Below are 20,022 nucleotides of genomic sequence, written 5' to 3' on the forward strand. Positions count from 1 at the left end.
GCTACCTCAGGTCTACAGAGTTTACAATGCAAAGGGTCCGGACAGCATCTTTCATCCTGTGGGACTCCACCACCAACACCCAGGACAGCACCTTACCACCCTCGCAGGCTCTGTGTCATATGTCAGGCAGTACTCTGGAAAGAGTCATGCCCATCACTTCTTATGGCTTTTGAGACCTTTGGTTTTGCCATGGTTAGTTTATCTCAGCAGTTAGAGCATCGGCCCCCTTTGGATCAAAGAGTCTTAGGTTCGATTCCGGTCAAGGCTATGTACCTCGGCTGCAGTTTGGTTCCAGGCTCTGTTTGGGGTCGTGTGGAAGGCAACCAGTTGATGTGTCTCTCTCACATTGATCTTTCTCTCTCTCTCCCCCCCTCCCTCCCTCCCACTCTATCTGAATATAAATAAAAAAATATCCTCTGGTGAGGATTTAAAACAAACAAACAAACAAACAACAAAAAAAGGCCTTTGCTCTTTCATGCCAATGGACATTTATGACTGATATTCTCTCTTGTCTCTGCTCCATGTAGATGGTGCGAAGTCTACCAGATTTGTCTTAAGAATTGCCAGATGACGGAAGGCTATTCCTTGAATGAATACGAGTGTTGTGGGGAAGGTGGGATTACGGTCAAGATTGAAAGATATCACATTCTAGAATGCAGTGTTTTGGGCCTCAAGTCTTCAAGAGATGGCATGATTAAAAGATGTGTTGTTCTAAGTTTGTGATAAGAAACTCTGAATGGTTAATTTAACATTACCAGAAAACAAATTAAAGTTTTTCATCATGTGCCAGGTAAAATCTGCATCTATGTATTTACCAGTGAAGCACAGGAACAACTTTTAGGAAAGTCACTGCAAATAGCCACTGGGGTGTAACACGTAATGCCCCATCCTGTGAGTAGTAATATAACCAGAAAAAATAAACTGTGCAGGTAGGAACTTCTATTTTGTTTCAGTACAAGCTAGCTCCAAAGAATGGTGGAACTGATCATAAAGAACAGGAATAGCTGGCCCTGGGTTCAAGAACCAGAAACAGGAAGAGTTGGTGCTGGAGCAGGTTCACCAATTGAACTAAAACAAATATCTCTCCTCTAACCATTTTTCTAAACCTTCATTGACAGATCACTATACCTCATGTGGACCCATGAATGTTTAATACTTTTTTTTTTTTGGTACGTGCTCCTAGCGGGAACCAAACCCAGGACTCTCTGGTCCACAGGCCAACGCTCCAACCGCTGAGCCAAACCGGCTAGGGCTGTTTAATAATTTTTTATTTAAATTGTAGACCAGGGTCCCACAGATAATATGTTCCTAAGGTCTTGTACACCTTGCTGGTGGTCTTCCCCCAGGATATGACCCTCTATAGCCTCCTACATTTCGAGGCTCCTCCTTTGATGCTACTTCTAATGCAGCTTCTATTTTGAATGCCAATCAAGGCAAAAAATTAATTAATATTATAATGTGTCATATCAGTCAAAACACAGTCCAACTTTTTTTTAGGACTTTGTCACAAGTTTGGCATTTGAGTCAGAATAAAAAAAAAAAAAAGCAGCACATATTATTTTGTAGTTGCTTCAAAAGTATCATTGGAACATGAAGCCTCAAGATACAAAGTCATACATTACTCCACCTGAGTTCTGAATCAGTGAAGAAATAAGTAAGAGAAGACAGGGATAAATATATCATTTCTATTACTGGTTACCACTGGGTTAAAGGTTTCTAATTCTTACCTTAGAGTCAGCAAGAATTATTGATCCAGTCTCAGCCAGAGCTGAACATTGGTTGATCCCATGACATGACAGAATGCCTGGTAAAATGATGACACAGAGAGCGTGCTTCCCAGGGGGCACCTCTCCAGAGCAGGGGGATTGCACGGCTGTCACACATGCCCGGCATCCTAACGGAACTCACTATTCAGAAATTTTACATATTTTCCTTTGAGAAAGGCCAGTGAGGGTCGCAGGGGCCCTCCGGGTGGCTTCAGAATTTCCATCCAGGGAATATTAAAATATTTTAATAAAAGCACTAGTAACTAAACGAGGGTGTACATAAAGGTGTGAAAAGTACACACGCCTGTCTTGAAGCACAGCAAATGGCTGGAGTAACCAACACTGGTTCCACTTGGTGTCGTACGTTCTCCCTGGGAAAGCATAGCCCGGCCAGCCACACCCCTGGAGCTGTGAACTGAGATTGTATGTGCTGAAGACTTCCTACAACTAGCGTGAGGAGAATATTTCGCCAATAATAGAAGCGATTAGTCAGGAAGATAAGACGAAAAAGAAAAGGGAAGTAGTATTTACTTCAATTCCCATTTTTTAAATGAAGGTACTGCCTCATATGTGCAATAAAATAGATCAATGAACCAGATAAATCCCTCAATGGCCCTCCAAAAGGGAAAAAAAAAACCAAAAAAAGGAAGAAAGAAAGGGTGAAAGGGAGAGAGGAAAAAAAAGAGAGAGAGAGAGATTAAGTGAAAATACTAGCTGCGATTTCAATTTGAAAAGCCCCTTCCCCAGCCACTGATGTAGCTAGCATAAATCCTGCGTGCATTCCATAGAGCCAAGGAATAGCCAGCTAATCCATGAACTATGGAAGGCATCACAACAGAAAACTTAGAAACGTATTGGGGGTTGGTACCATACAATTCATTTTCCCAAACAACCCTAAACTATAGAAATAAATTTGGCTGCTGTGATCAAATCTGCAAAGAGGCAAGAAAGGAGTAAGTCAAAGTGAAGCCTTTCTCTGCACCCTCATGCACCCTCTTTCGATAGCAGGCTAGTGAAAAGAATCATAAACACTGCAATTGTGGCTCAACAAAAAATAATTACGTAGAAAATACATTAAATGGTTTTGTTCCCCTGAAAATTATTTTCCTCTCAGGCAAGCTGTTTTTTTGAGCCTGGATGGAGAGTTTTAGTGATTGTCTTTGAAAGCTTTACCTGCTAATAGTACCATTTGAATAAATCACTGTACATCTGGGTAAGATCTGTTTCTTTTCTAATAATCCTAAATCTCGTATTCAAGTGGTTACATTACAGGATAATACGTTTAGAAGAATATACAACACAATGCTGTCATCAAATGTCAATGCAACATTATTAAGCATAAATCTTTGATAACGAGGTTGTCTTTCATTTTTTACCAGTTAAATTACATAGAATCAAAAACAGAAGAACTTATCGTAGGCAGGAGGAGAAATAACAGCTGAGAATTCCTACATGGGAAAATTGAAAATATATCATCCATTAAAGAAATTTTCTATCTATATAATCATAATATGACTTCAATGATGAAGCATTTATTTAGCTAAAATCTCTAACAGAGGGTGTATGTAGACAGATTATGACAATAACTCTTGTTTTTTGAAGACGTCATCCCCAGGAAAGAAGATTAGTGCAGTTCCACTGTTATTTAGGTTGTTTATATTCCTCATACCTAGTCACTTAATTGATATTTTAAAATACCTTGAACTGTATTTATTAAGCAATTATATCTACAATGAAATAAAATTTAGGACAGATTAACAAAAGTTTGCAGCAAAAGTTTGCATACAAAACTCCTTACTGCAATATTTTAACTTTTCAATCACTTGCATCTAAGTGAGGTTTCTTTCAGAGAACAATCATAGATTAAGGTAGACTGTTGTGGTTTTCTTAGACACAGAGGATCTAGATAGCAAATATAATAATTGGTATTCCTGCAGACAAAAGAGAATTAGAAAATTATTTGAAGACACAGTTAATCTTTTGATTTTCTTATAGTACTTATGGAGAGAAATATTACTAGTTAAACAAGGTGTAGGTGAAATCAATTATTAGACACTTGGAAAATTATATTGTACCATAGAAAGCTTTGAGTACATTGAAAAGTATATCTGTATCTCCAAAAGATAATTGTGGGGAGTCTTGTTATTTCATTATTCTTATGTTTAGACCACAAATCCTATATATTTTTTTATGAATAGAGTTCATTTTAAAAAGAGAAGTTCAGCCAGTCCCCATTTTGTAATTCTAGTTTACTTACAACAGACTGTCCTGGCGAGATGCTTACATATAGCCCTTGGGCTCAGTTCTTACTTTCCAATCCATTCCATCGAATCTCCACTCCTACTTTGGAGCAGCAGTGGTATCTTCAAAGGATTTGGGAAGAGAAGGGGGCATGTAACATTGTAGGAGAGGAAAATGTTTTCCTTGACCCTTTTAGGGTCCCTGGCTGGGTCTGAAAAGTGAACTGATAAAAACAGATTAACAAAGGAAAAGCATACACATTTATTTAATATGAGTTTCATATAACATGGGAGCCTCCATAAGGAAATGAAGATGCAAAGAAACAATTAGAATAGTACATTTCTATGCTAGGTTTGATGAAGAGTGGTCAGTCATGAAGGAATACGGTAGGTTAAGGAGCACAGGTAATTATAGTAGACTGGGGGAAACTTAGCGAGGCCTCTTTGTTCGGATTCTTCTTGGCCATCTCTTTGTCTTTACAGATCAGGATGTTCCTCTCCTCTGGGTTTATGGAAGGCACCTCTCACAGGAAGTCCATCTGACCTGTTTCAGGAAAGAAGGGTGAGGGAGGAAAGGACATCAGCCCCAAATTCCTGCTTCTGCTGTTTTCTCAAACTCCTTCAGCTTAAGGTAGTCAATAAGCCAAGGTGCCATATTTCCGAATCACATTCCTGAACCCCATCAACATCCCACCTCACCTCTTCTTTCACCATTTCTTGTCCTTATGGGAAAAAAAAAAAAAAAAAAAAAGGTTGGTTGTCAAACGAATGAGTCATCTGGGTCTTCTCCAGGTTTACCAGTGAAAACAGAATGTGCTGATCACAGGGAGCTGACTGCTTACCTCCCATTGCTGTCCCTCCGAGGAACACCCACCTCGGCATCCCCTGCCTCCTGCCCCTGCCTTAGCCAGCACTGGGCCACGCCTTTTTCTAAGCATATTTTATGACCTTTTTTGTTTCTTTTTAACCCAGTTGAGCTATTAAGAACATTTTAAGTAAAATGTCGAGGATATATATATATATATATATATATAGTCATTTCTATACACACAACCTACTTTCTCTTTTGTAAAAAAAAAATTGCACTGGCTGGGTTAAAAATGTAAAAAACTTTATTTGCAATTACTGCAGTAAGAAGAGAGTCTATAGCAATAGGGGAGCAGGTGTGAACTCAACTCCTTTGAAACAAAAGGTAGGAGAGTTTGTAAGTGCGGGGGAATTAGCACTTACAGTACTGGGAGACATTGTGGGGTGGGATAAGGTCAGTGTGGGTGGGCCTTTTGTTTGCTGATCTGTGCTTAGGGAAGTTAGACTCCTGTCTCCCACAGAGACCTGGAGGTTGGCAGTACTCTTTGGACAATTACATTTCAAAGGGGTGGCTCCCAGGTCTTTGAAAAAAAACATTCTTGGGTTGGAAGACTGGCAATAGTCTTGCAAAAGATACACATCTCAAAGGAGGAGACAAGGGATTTATAATTGTAACTTTTCTAAAGTAAATACTCTAAGGAAAGGGATATGGGGGGGGGGGACCTATTCAATGTTTAGTTGAAGGAGTAAGATCTGAAGTTACTGCAGCCTTCTTGAACCATCAATCTAAGGAAAGTTGAGAATAGGAGAGGAAAACTGGATTCCAGAACTGTTTTTTGAATATTTATCTGGCAATATCTGAAAGCAGTCTCTTCTGTAATTTTCATTAATGTGAAGTAATACATTCCCCTTTGCTTTTGGATTTGGATTTCCTGTCACTTGAAATCAAGATGCAAAACCTAAGTAATGCCCACTATTCACAAATACAATCTCATGTGAGATGTTGCGATATTGCATTATGTCTCCATTAAATGGCAACCCTGTTGCTTTTGAGAATTAAAAAAATAAAAACCTTGAAAACACTCATCTGGTTTCTTGACTCCCTATTATACCTGAAATCAACAATGATATATAACAATGAGAGCAGTATACATTAGATCAAAATATATAGAGAAGCATTTCTTTTATTTTTTTTATAGACTGAAATAACTTAAAAATAAATACATATCCTAAATGCAATAGAGATATTGTTTTTCATGTTTAGGAAAAGCTGAGTCAATTGTCCTCTCTGGATTCAAGATCATGCTCAGAAGCTTACCAATGGATAAGAAATGAGCCCATTAAAATGCATTACCAAACTATAAGACAAGCTACCACTAAAAAATAAACCACTGGCTACATATAAATCAAGTAGGAATTTTAACTTTAAAGGTGTCCTCTACTTTCATAAATGAAACCACTACAAGCATGTATTAACCCTGTCCAAAGTCAGTGTCTCGGGATTGTTAGGGGTGAGCGTTGTTCCTAAGTTACAAATGTAAAGTAATGCAGAATTCGACACACTTTCAGTACACAGCATGGCATCTTATACACGTGTTACTGAATGTATTCTCTGTTCGGGGGGAATAAGGAGATTTTACTGATTATAATGGAAAATAAAATGTTGTATTGAACACATAATGGGCACCAATTGATGAGATTTCTTGCATTGTACATTGAGAACAGACAGAGGCTTAGGTAATAGCATAAGCAAAGTGAAGAAGCATAAATCAACAGAAGAGGGAGGACTCTGGGAGAAATATAAACAGTGCTATGATCAAATCAAACTGTTTTTTGAAAAGTAATGTAGGAAGCAAAATTTTTTCATGGTTATTGAATCAAATTGATAAATGGCTATATCATTTTTATTAACACGAACATTTGTATCTATTCAGTAATATAATTAGTGTTTGTCATATGCCGTATTCTAGACATGAGGATCACGAAACAAACAATAAACTGATGTGTCTACCTTCGTACAATTATATACTAGTGATGGGATATAAAAATACATAAATGTACATCATGTAATGATAAGTAACATGAAGAAAAATAAGACAAGAGGATGGGAAAAGGAACAGAATACTTTGTTTGGATTCAATGATCAGCAAAGCTTTCAAAGAAGCTAAGTTTGAGGAGATAGTCAAATGTATAAGTGTGGGAGGTAAGACCTCTGGACTAAGAGCTGTACGTGCTAGAAGTGTGACAGGTGTTTCTATAACCACAAGAAGGTCAATGTGACCATGGCAGGTGGCGCAAATAAAAGAATGAGAGGAAATAAAAATGTAGTGTTGGGACTCCAAAACCAGGCCATATGGCACTCTGGTTCTCCTCTGTTCCATTCACCCCATTATCTTCTAGTCATCCAGGCCCTAACCTGTGGATGAGCTGCTGATGATGGTTAAGTGAGAAGCTGTGTGATGTCTTTGGGTATACAGTGATACCTCGGTTCTCGAACATAATTCGTTCCAGGAGGACGGTCGAGAACCGAATTGTTCGAGAACCGAAGCAACCAATAGGAAAGCGTGACTCCACAAAGCGTGACTCTCTCTCTGCACTCACACTGATGACGCAAGCAAGGCGCGCTGGGCCGAATGAACGCCATTCGGCTCAACTCGGCTCATCTCGGAAGTTCGAGTTCCAAATATTTGTTCGGATTCCGAGACAAAAGTTTCTCGAATCTCCTGGTCGAATACCGATTTGGTCGAAAACCGAGGCGTTCGAGAACCGAGGTATCACTGTAAACTCTTTTGGGTGATAGACAGGCAATGGGAACACAATGGTGGTGATGAATGGTGTTTTTCTGATGGTTTCCCAATCTTACTCTGTGTAGACTCCTTCTTTCTCATACTCTCAGCCTTGTGGATATCTAAAATTTTAGTCTAGTGTTCAAGAAAATCCATGATAGTAGTAACCGGTGGCTTTCTAACTCAAGAAGGTGAGAATTTGTTGTTCTGGTGTCCTGCTGTGTCTTTGTATGCCCTTCCCCCCAAGTAAAGAACTGTGTCTGGATATCTACACTGAGCATGGCAGGTGCAGGCACAGAACTCTGATGTATACCGAAGGTCAGGCAGAGACTTGACGTGGAAGGCACTTTCTAGCATGCTGAAAGAAAGAATATATTTATAAAATATTCTGCAAAAACGCATGTGAAGTGATTGATGAAAGTTATTCCTTGCTAGTCTTGCAGAGACAAAAAGATGTTTCTCATTGTATACCCATTTTAATTTCTAAAATTTAAAAAATAATTTCCATGTATTATTTTTTCAGCTTTTATTTTTATTAATTTTAAAAATTTATTGGGGTGACCTTGGTTAATAAAATTATACAGGTTTCAGGTATACAATTCTATAACACATCATCTGTATATTGTATTGCGTGTTTTACCACTCCAAGTTAAATCTCCTTCTTTTACCATTTATCTGCCCTTATATTCTTTTCCCTCCTCTACCCTCCTTCCCACTGGCACTCATACTGTTGTCTGTGTCCATGAGTCTTTCTTTCTTCTTATTTTTTCCTTTTGCTTAATACCTTCACCCTCCATGTATTAATGTTATAACAATAAAAATAGCTCAAATTAAAAAAAAATTACTAATTAAATGCAGTATTGAGTATACTATTGAAAATTAAATTAATCTAAGTTGTTGGTGATGAGGGCAAAAATATGTGCTTTAAGGCATATTGTGATGTGCTAAAATTTTAAAATTCAGATGTTAATTCCAAAATTTCTTTAAAAGTAACCAGTAACATGGAGATTGCTCCTATTTTGTAGATGTTTGTTAGACAACTTTGCAATTCACATTAAGTAAAATATATCAAGATGAATCACATACTTTAAAATATTTTATATGAGAATTATTTCTTTTTACTTTTTTAAAGCTTATGTTTGTAAAGCTATTATATACTATAAATTCTCTAAATTTAACTGTAACTAAATTAAGAGCTTTACATTTGAAAAAAAGAACAAGCAAGCAGAGACTCAAACATCCTCAGAGTTTTCCTATAGAAGATTCATCTGTAGTACACAAAATACCTGTATAAACTGGTTACTTCTTCATCATGCTAAAGTGACCTACAAACTTCTGTAGTCTTCATAGTAAAGGAGTGAATTCAAGGATGTATATGTCCTACAATATCCTCTTTTGTCTGAAACTTCATGTCCTCTCATCTCTTAGGCTTTCATTCCTCAGATACCCCTCTTTCCGCATTATCATCTCTCTTTTCTTTTTGAATCCCTACCATTAGTATAAATCATGCCCCTACTCCAAGAAAATGTTCCTTTGACCTCTAGAACTACCATCCAAAAATGTTTGTCTTCTTCAGAGAAAATACCTCAATTATAATTATCTCTAGACTTTTTCTTCACATTCTTTTCCTCTGTGAGTGCTCTTCTCAAGGGTACGAATGACCTTTGTATAATTTGATAGTTCATGTATTCTACCACCTTGGACGTTCCTGTTCTTGCCTTTCTTTAGACAACACTTTTCACATTATTTTCCTCCCTAAAATGTTTCTCTTTCTCAGTCCACGTTATGAGCTCTCTCTTCTTTGCTCAACCCCTAAATACCAAATATCAAAAAGCTTGGTCCTGGACCAACTTCTCTTCTCTACTTGCCTTGATTCTGAAGCAATCCAATCTGTTCTTTGGAGATCAATGACCTCTCATAACTGTCCAGATAGATCTTATTCTAAACATCCGCTCGAAGATTGATTCCACTTCTGCTATGTTAGGTGTGTCTAACTTAACCACAATCACTTGATGTCCTCCAGCCTGTCTCTCCCATGCCACGGTGCCACCCCCTTCCTGGCAGCACGCACACACACAAAGACCATGTCACCACATCAATTTCTGATTTCCTCATCCCGTATACTTCCTCGTTCTTCACAGACGCTCCAAAAGCCAGATGATTTCACCTCCAAAATCCAACCCGCTCTCTGTCTTTTCTTGTTCCTCACTGCTCATTTACCCTCACATCTTTAATCTAAGTGTCTCTCTCCCATCAAGGTTCCTCATAGCAGGGGCAGAAAAGTTTAAGAAGTATGAGTAAGTATATGATTCTTCTCCATGTAGACTCTTCCAAGGTTTTCTTTTGTATCATATAATTACATCCTCCTCCCCCAGTGTTTTTTGTCTTGTAAGATTCCACATGATCTGCCAGGCACTCACCTCACTAACCTTATCTTGTGGGTTTTTCTCCCTAATCAACATTAGCTATGCATCTTCTTTATGGTTCTCAAACATGCTGAGTTGTTTGTTTCTTGTAATCCTCATACTGTTCTTTGCCTACAAACCTCCTCTTGAAACAGCCTAGAAAGATGTTTGCACAACTGATAATCTCTTTTCATTTCGTTCAAAGCTCCTCAAAATGATTTTATCTTACACCTCAATTTAAACTAGCTTCCTCCATATACATCCCACTGCTTACTCAGGTCTTTATTGGTAAAGTTGGTGAAAATTTAGGATGAAAATCAAGATATACAAGAAAGTTAATTTTCTACAACTTAAAGACCTCAAGTCTTAGCATCGTAGACAGCAGCAGTCTTTCTTGGCTGTGTTGTTTTTATCTTAATATCATCCGTACTTTAAGGTTAATAAATTCTCTTTTTCCCTTAAAAATGACACCGTGTTCAAGGGGATTTACAGCTTAACTTTCTTAAGTCCTGCAGAAATGACCTGCATAGATACGCAGCACACAGCAGGTATCTAATGATAAATTCTGATTCTGCATTGATGTCAAATTAGGTATGCTTCTCTTTACCTGGTCTACTCCAGCTTCATCTGAAGCAAAAAAAAAAAAAAAAAATGGAGTGATGCTATGAAATAGGTAATGTCAGGTCATATTATGAATAAACACCTCTTAATTTCACCTTTGCACATAGTTTCAGAGAGTGGGTCATTTGCAAAGTCATATTTTTTACAGAAGTTGACCTTTGATTTTGGCATTGTACTAATTCATCTTCTTATGAGTTTGATATAGAAAATTAGCCTTTTTAATGTCCCCTCAGCTGACACTTAGGGCCATATGTATGAAAATAAATATATTGGAGTTAGAAAGTAATAGTTACACTAACTCAAATTCTGGTTAAAAAAAAAAAAAAAAGGTTTTTAAGAAATGCGCTTAATGATTTGCAAATACCACTGCAATAGGAGCATTTTAGGAGAAATACTCCATTCTTAACCTCTCCTGTCCCTGCACACGTGGTATTGGTGGTAGTGTCAGTCATAACACTGCTTGTCCCCTGGATGTAAGGGTGGCTTTGTGATACAGGGCTGGCCACTGTGGCTCACAAACCATTTTATGCCTGTCGGTGATATATACACACTGTGAACAAAGACTTAGGCAATGCCAGCTAATTTATAACATACCCCCATAAATGTATATGTGCACACATTCATATTAACAGTGATAGTTATATTTCATAGTTAGATTCAAGCATATTTATATATGCATGCATACAAATATAAGATATATATGCACACATAGATGAATATGAATATTCATCTAACTATGAAATATATATGAATATATACGCACATATATTCAAATATAATATATATCATACACACATGAATTAAGAAAGAGGGGTATTGCTAATTAGCAAACAATGAGAACCATGTGTTTCTGGAGGTGTGGTTCTATTTTGGCACTAGGTGGAGCAAGCTGGCTGGAGAGAAGTCCACACAGAAGCAAGCAGTGCTGGGAGACAGAACGAGTGAGGAGCTAATTAACACTAGATATCATTAACATTTTTCACCCCTCGCTCCACCTGTGTGGAAGGTCAAAGTTCCCATCCTCCTGTATGTCCCAGTCATGAGTCAATGCATCAGCCCCAATAAAGAATCCTTTCTAATAGTATATACGTGTGCTTCCATTAGAATGTTCTTCTATTGGTTCCAGCTAATTAAATTGCAATATTTAAAATAATAAATAGGTAGTGATGATGATAGATAATTGATAGATAGATAGATAGATAGATAGATAGATAGATAGATAGAGACAACTGATCTGTGTTAAGAACATTCTATACTCCGACCTAACATGGTATTTTGTAGATTTGTCTCCTTGAATCTTCATGCAGCCATGTGGTTATTTTCATCTCTGTTTTACAAATGTTAGAGAGATAAAGACACTTGTCCAAGGTCAGACAGTTTGTAAATGGTAATTCTCAAATGTGTGTGTCTCAGACCTAAGTTAAACTGCCTTTTTGTAGCACATGCAAAGCCTATTTGTAATACAAGGGAGAGATAATTACATATATCTCTACTTATCTAAAATATTTATAGTTAAACAGAACTGATACTAACATCTAAAAGCCTTCCAGAATAAATTATCCTCAAATGGGTACATTAATGATTCAAATATAAAACCTGCTATAAAAAAAAGCAGACCAATTTGTAAACAATTTTTCAAAGGTAAAAACATTCCTCTTAATATAGAGAGTATTAAATTTTCAAGCTATCATTAAATATTTAAAAGTCATAAAGTCACAAGAATTTCTTAACTCTTAGCAAATTGAAAAACTATCTCAGAGATAATTGGAAGAATCAAATAAAATGAGAAATTACAAAGGGTTAAATAATTAATTCATAAATAGAACAACATTTTAGAAAAGAGGCCCATTTTAATAATATATACACTGTAGTATGTTGTTTGTCCTTTAAGGCACATGAAGTTCATTCTAACAAAAATATTAAAATTATAGCATCTCTCATGAGAATTTTTTGTGTCTGTGAAATTAGAAAGGTACATATATAAAGAAATAAGAGAATTTTAATTTTTATAAAATGTAATTACATTGACATAAGTTATAAAACACATCAGCTGTTCCTATACTTTGCAGAGGCATCAGACAATATCCACAAGAGAGGCAAAAGATCATGCAGTCATCATGAGAAATTAACCACACTGCTTTTCAAAGTAATCCCACTGTGTAACAAACAGCTGTTAGTTTTGAAGAAAGAGATAGCTATTTGGAAATGTAACAGTATAGTTCAGTTCTAAGCATCTATCTCTTCATCCCAGGAATCAAGATCAGAATATTAATTTTTTTACAGAATCTCATGGTAAATAAGTTTAAATTAAATAGCCACACCTTGTTGAATAAATGTTGCTGGGAAAATGTGATACCAACATGCAAAAGAATGAAACTGGAACTCTATATCACATTATACACAAAACTCAATTCAAAATGGATGAAAGACTTAAATCTAAGACGGGAAACTTCTAGAAGAAAACATGACAGGCAAGCTCCTTGGCACTGGTCTTATAATAAATTTTTTGGATTTGATACTAGGAAACAAAAGCAAAAATAAACATTTGAGGCAACATCAAACTAAATAGCTTCGGTACGGTAAACAAAACCATAAACAATATGCTAAGGCAACTTCTGGAATGGCACAAAATATTTTCAAACCACATGTCCAATAACAGGTCAATGCACAGAATGTACAAGGAGCTCTTTCAACTCAACAGCAAAAAAAATAATAATAAAAATAAACAACCTGGTTTAAAAATGGGCAAAGGACATAAATAGACTTTTTTTCCAAAGAAGACATACAAATGGCTAACAGGTACTTGAAAAGATACTCAACATTACTAACCATCAGGGAAATACAAACAAAAACCACAGTGAGATATCATTCATACCTGTCAGAATGCCAGTTATGAGAGAGAGAGAGAGAGAGAGAGAGAGAGAGAGAAAACAAGTACTGGCAAGGATGTGCAGAAAAAATAACCCTTGCACACTGTGGTGGGATTGTAGACTGGCATAGCCTAATGGAAAATGGGATGAGGTTCCTTAGAAAATTAAAAATAGAATGGGCATATAGTCCAGCCATATGTACCACTTCTGGGTACATATTCAAAAGAAATAAAATTATTATTGCAAAAAAGCTATCTGTACTACTATACCTATTGTATCACTATTCACAGTAGTCAAGGTATAGAAATAACCTCAGTGTCCATTTACGGTTGAATGAATAAAGAAAATATGGTATGTATGTATAATGGAATATTATTCAGACACAAAAAATAAATAAAATCCTGCCATTTGTGACTGCCAAAGATTGACAGTGAAGGCATTATGCTAAGTAAAATAAGTCAAAGAAAGACAAATATCGTGTGATGTCACTTATATGTGGAATAAAATTAAAAAGTTGAACTCATAGCAACAGAATAGAATGGTGTTAGTCAGGAGTTGTGGGAAGGGTGCTGGGAAAATAATGTACACATTTTGAGTTATAAAATGAATAATGTTTGAAAATCTAAGTTATAACATGGAGCCTAGAGTTGATGATACTGTATTGTATAACAAAATTTACATAGTGGAATTTGTATTCTCAACCCCCCCACAAAGTAAATATGTGAGGTGATGAATGTGTTCATGGACTCAATGATAAATATAATTTCACAATGTATACATGTATCGTATCATCCCCTTGTATATTCTAAATATATTGCAATTTTAAAAAACAATTTTTTCTTTATTGATTTTAGAGAGAGAGGAAGAGAGAGATAGAAACATCAATGAGAGAGAACATCGGTTGGCCGCCTCCTGCATGTCCCCCACTGGGGACTGGGCCCACAATTTGGGCATGTGCCCTGACCCAGAATCGAACTGGTGACCTCTTGGTGCATGGATCAACGCTCAACCACTGAGCCACACCAGCCAGGCTAAATCTATTGAAATTTATTTGTCAATTATTCCTCCATAAAACTAGAAGAAGAAAAAGCCACTCTCTGCTATAGGTACTGCTCTTCTTTTAAACAACAGCATACATAACCATTAAAACACAAGCAAATTTTATTTATATGAAAAAAGTTCTAAAGTTACATGTAGCAGTTGGTGTTACAGCAGGATCAGTCAGCTGACCTATCTGAATACTTTCTTTGCCACTTTGTATAAAGGCTGCCTTGAGCAAGACACTTTGCATCTCTGTGCCTCAGTTTCCTCATTCATCCTATAGAGATAGCAATAGTCCCTACTATAAAAGAATGTTGTGAAGATAAAATCATAAAATAGAGAAATTTTAGCACAGGACGAAGAACAGTGTTTTTGTTCAGTAAATACTTGGTATCATTCTTATTACAATACAATCAAGTGGATACAAACATAGACTAGAGATAATCAAATGATTGATCATTACAAAGCATATCCAAACTTCTTCAAACATTCAAATATATGTTTCCAACTTAGAAATAATACTCGGTGATTTTTTTCATCTTTAGACAATAATAGTCCACCTGTGTTTGAGTCTGATTGACTGGTAATTATGGGTTATGTACCATGATTCCAGGGTTTAGTGCAGTATTTTTAAACTCCGCCCTTCCGATCAGAATTGTTTACTCATTTCAGTCATTGATATTATAAGCAAATACAGAGCTAGCCATTGTAATATGTTTTATTTTTCAAAGATATTTGCTGCTTCTCTCTGGCATTAGGTTTGAACATATGACTTGCTTTGGCCCATGTAATGTGTTTCCTGCAAGCACGAAGTTTAGAGCCAGCATATTGTCTGCCAAGTTCTCTTATTCCTCTGTCAGGAGAACAGTGTTTCAGCCAGAGGCTGCTTTATCAGCTTGGCTCCCAGAGTGTAGATGCCATGGAGCAAAACCGAAGCTGACCCATGCTCGCTATTTACAAATAAACTGCTGTAAGTCACAGTAATTTTTCAGTGAGCTGCACTGTAGTATAATCTAGCTAGCGCCTACTGAAATAATTGCAATGTCTATTCAATTTTTTCTTTTCCCTAAACATCACCCCTCATTAGCTGCTCACAACCCTGCATCCACCTTGTAGCTAATTAGGGAGTAGTAGGGAAAGAAAAACAGCAGCAGAGAGGATAGCAAAGCCAAGGGAGGTTCAAGCTATCAAAGGGCCAAATGCCCACAGATCACTTAAGATGAACCTAACTCAGTTCAACATTTGGGCAGTTTTCATGCTGTGGCAGGGACTTGGTGAAGCAGTGTAGGGGGGGAGGGTAGGAATAACAGGTCTCACCCTCAATGTTCTTCCAGCTTAAGGAGAAAGGCAAACTTGTACCACAGAGTAAAGCATCCCATACTAAAGGCAGAGCCAGGGTTAGTGAAGGCACAGAGAAAGAAGGGGTGAACTCAACATAGAGTGTGTTCAAAGTAGGTGACGTTAGAATTGATCACAGTAATAAGTGGAAATTAGATACTCAAGCAAGGTGGGAGACTGCAAACAAACTCACTGTATTTGGCTGTCAGAATACCCATGGAGCCACAGCCAGCTTACTTGCAGGAAGGGCAGAGGGCTACAGTTTGATTTTGAGCAGAATGAGGAATAAATAGGAAAGGAAAGAAATGAACAAAATTAAGGCAGCTGTGTGTGTGTGTGTGTGTGTGTGTGTGTGTGTGTGTGTGATATTTGACTAATGAGAAAAAAAGAAAACTACATGATGTTGACTAGAGGGGTATGCCAGGTTTAGGAAGATGGAATGATTTATTAAGTTAAGTTTGGAAAACAAGGAGAAAAAGTACATGCTGCATGGATCATGGTTCCAGAGGAGACACCAAATAATGGCATCAGGGGCCCACATCTTGAGCAGGGTCAGAGGTAGCTCATCATTTGAAATTACAGGAAAAGAAATGTGAACTGCTGAGAATACAGGTAACGGAGAGTGTGAGTTTTTGAGATTTCATGTTTGATGAGAATCAGCTTTTTTTCTGGAAAATTAGAAAAAGAATATAGGTACTCCTATGTTTATAGCACTATTTACAGTAGCCAAGACATAGAAATAGCCCAAGTGCCCATTAGTAGATGTGTGTGTAAAAAAGCTGTGGTGCATTTACACAACAGAATACTAAGTGCCTGTGGAAAAAAAGGAACTCTTACCCTTTGTGACAGCATGGGCAGAACTAAAATTATTATGCTAAATCCAGTCAGAGAAAGACAAATACCATATGATCTCACTTATATGTGGAATCTAATGAACAAACTAAACTGACCAACAAAATGTAATCAAAAGTATGGATGCATGCAACAGACTGGTGGGTGCCAGAGGGGAGGAGTTGGGGATGACTAAATAAAGAAGGTGAAAGGCTTAGCTAAAGAACATATATGCATACCCCATGGACACAGACAATGGTATAGTGAAGGTCAAGGGAGAAAGAAGCAGGATGGTTGGGCAAAGGGGGTGGGAAATAAAGGATATCTGCAACAATGTCAACAATAAAAATTAAATTAATTAATTTAAAATGATATAGGTTTAAGTATGCAGTTGATGTTGGCTGCCAAAATGAGAAGACAAAGAAATATGTCCCAAATGAAAGAACAGAACAAAACTTCAGGAAAAGAAATAAATGACATAGAGATAAGCAATCTAACAGATGCAGAGTTCACAACACTGCTTATAAGGATGCTCAATGAACTTAGTGAAGGCCTCAAGAGCATAATAAAGGACCAGTCAGAAATGAAGGATGCACTAACTGAAATAAAGAATAATTTACAGGAAATCAATAGTAGAGTAGGTGAAGCCAAGAAGCAAACCACCAATTTGGAAAACAAGGAAGCAAAAAACACCCAATCAGAACAGTAAAAATAAAACTAAATTTTTAAATAAGGATAATATAAGGGGCCTGTGGGACAACTTCAAGTGTACCGACATTTGCATTATGAGAGTGCCAGAAGGAGAAGAGGGAGGGCAAGAAATTGAAAACTTATTTGAAAAAAATAATGCTAGAAAACTTCCCTGACTTGGTGAAGGAAACAGACATACAAGCCCAGGTAGCACAGAGAATCCCAAATAAGATGAACCCAAAGAGATCCACACCAAAACACAGCATCATCAAAATGCAAAAGTTTAAAGACAAAGAGATAATCTTAAATGCAGCAAGAGAAAAGCAGTTAGTTACCTACAATGGAGCTCCCATAAGGCTGTCAGTAGATTTCTCAAAAAAAACTTTGTAGGCCAGAAAGGAGTGGCAAGAAACATCGTCTTTATATTTCAAGGTGTGTCCACCATCAAAGTCAAATCTTCTTCACTCACCATACATTTGACCGTCTCTACCCTTTACTACCATCCCACCCCTCTTCCCTCTGGTAACGACCACACTGTTGTCTATGTCTATGAGGTTTTGTTAGTTTGTTTATTTGTTACTTTCCATTTTATATTCTACATAGGAATTGATAATCTTTTACTATTTTTCTGTTTTCTATCTTTATATACTAAAAATAAAGTTATTTTGAAATAAGATTAAATAAACTTTATGCTGAATTTATTGATATGACAGGAGGACCAAACAGATTGTTGAATCTTAAATTTGTAGAAGCAGAACAAGCTCTATATTCTATGGTTATTCATTTCTGAGTATAGGGCCTCACATATTCAAATTCACAATGTATTTTTCCTTTATTAAGGGTATGCATGGAAAGTGAAATAGAAAATCAAGTGGGCCAACAAGTTCATAGGGTTGGTCAAAATAATTCAGGGAATTAATTCCATCAAGGCAGTACTTTTAAAACTTTAATATGTACTAGACTCCTCTAGGTATGTTTTAAATGTGAATTCTGAGTCCGTAGATTAGGGTGGGACCAGAAATTCTGCATTTTTTACAAATCCTTAGGTGATGTTGTAACATAAAATAGTAACAAGGATCTAACTTAGGTAAGATATTAATGTAGGAATTAATCCTAAACATTTATGAGCACCACACAGATGTTTCAAGATTATAGCAAAATAAAACTTGTAGCATAAAACTCAAAGAGAAAGAAGTCTTGAGTTAAGGTCATAGAGGGGTAGTTTGAGCTATCTTAAAAGGATAGATTTCAGATACAACCCCCTGTCTCCTCTTAGAAGTGGTAACCTGAACATTGGGTTAACAAGATGAGGTAATTTTCCTTCCCCTTTAATTTTTACTGATAAAAACAAACATACTATCAGTACATGATTACTAATATAATGGATATGCTGTTTAAAAATACATAAAAAGCAGTTAACTCTATTTCATTAGCCCTAAGCATAGATTTAATTGGGCCAATAGAATGATAACTTAAAACTCCTGGAGAGATATTGAAGTAATTAGTTACAAACAGATATAGATTTACCATAAAGCCAGTGAAGCCTATGCTTCAAGGACACTCAGTTACATAGACATCTTCAGGGTCCTGGTCATAGCACTGTTCCACCTAGTGATATGTTTGCATGAAATTTCCAAAATAAAGTATTGGTTAAGACCATTGTATTTTCTCACCCTGACTTCAATTCTATCCCACTCCCCTTTATCTTATATGGCACTGGAGTGGCAGAAAACAATTTTGGGGATCCAGCTTAAAGAGAATTTCACTTAGAGATACATTTAATTGGTTTAATGGCATATAGTTAAGTGGTTTACAGTCCATTCCATTTATAGTTATGAAATTGATCACCTGTGTCTCAGTCCATTTGGGTTGCTATGACAAAAAGCACACACTGACTGGGTGTTTTAAAAATAATATACTTTTATTCCTCATAGTTATGGAGGATGGGAATTCCAAATTTTGTAGAAACCATTAAACATTGTCATTTGAAGTTAATATAGACTATGTACCCCCCAAATAGAGAAAAGGGTATTGTAGGGTATATAATATTGTAGTTAGTAGGAGAGAATATGGACTTGACTGCAAATAGTATTTTTTTCTATTTGTGGATATTTAGGCTATGGGTTAACTATGTAAAATTTATAATTTATTTTGTTTAAATTTTTTATCAGAAATACAAATTGATTTTGACCTAATTTTGCATTAAAATTTTTATTCTTTTTTTTAAAATTTTTTATTAAAGTACTTTTACATTGAAAAATGTACAAGCTGCCTGGCTGGTGTGGCTCAGTTGTTGAGCATTGACCCATACATCAGGAGGTCACCTGATTCCCCATCAGGGCACATGCCCAGGTTAAGGGTCCAATCCCAAGGGGGGAGGGGCATGCAAGAGGTGGCCAATCAATGTTCTCTTTCATTGATGTTTCTATCTCTCTCCCTCTCTTTTCTTCTCTCTCTAAAAATCAATGAAGGAAAAAAAAAAATGTACAAGCCCCAGAATACTTTGGATATATTCACATCATCTCTCTAAATATGTTTTCTCATTTGTTAGATATAAAAATAATAACTATCTCTCTGGGTTAGACAAAGAATTTATTGAGGTGATACATTGTATTTGTTCAGTATAG

This window comes from Molossus molossus, unplaced genomic scaffold (genome assembly GCF_014108415.1).
Source record: "Molossus molossus isolate mMolMol1 unplaced genomic scaffold, mMolMol1.p scaffold_m16_p_1, whole genome shotgun sequence".
Classification (NCBI taxonomy): domain Eukaryota; kingdom Metazoa; phylum Chordata; class Mammalia; order Chiroptera; family Molossidae; genus Molossus; species Molossus molossus.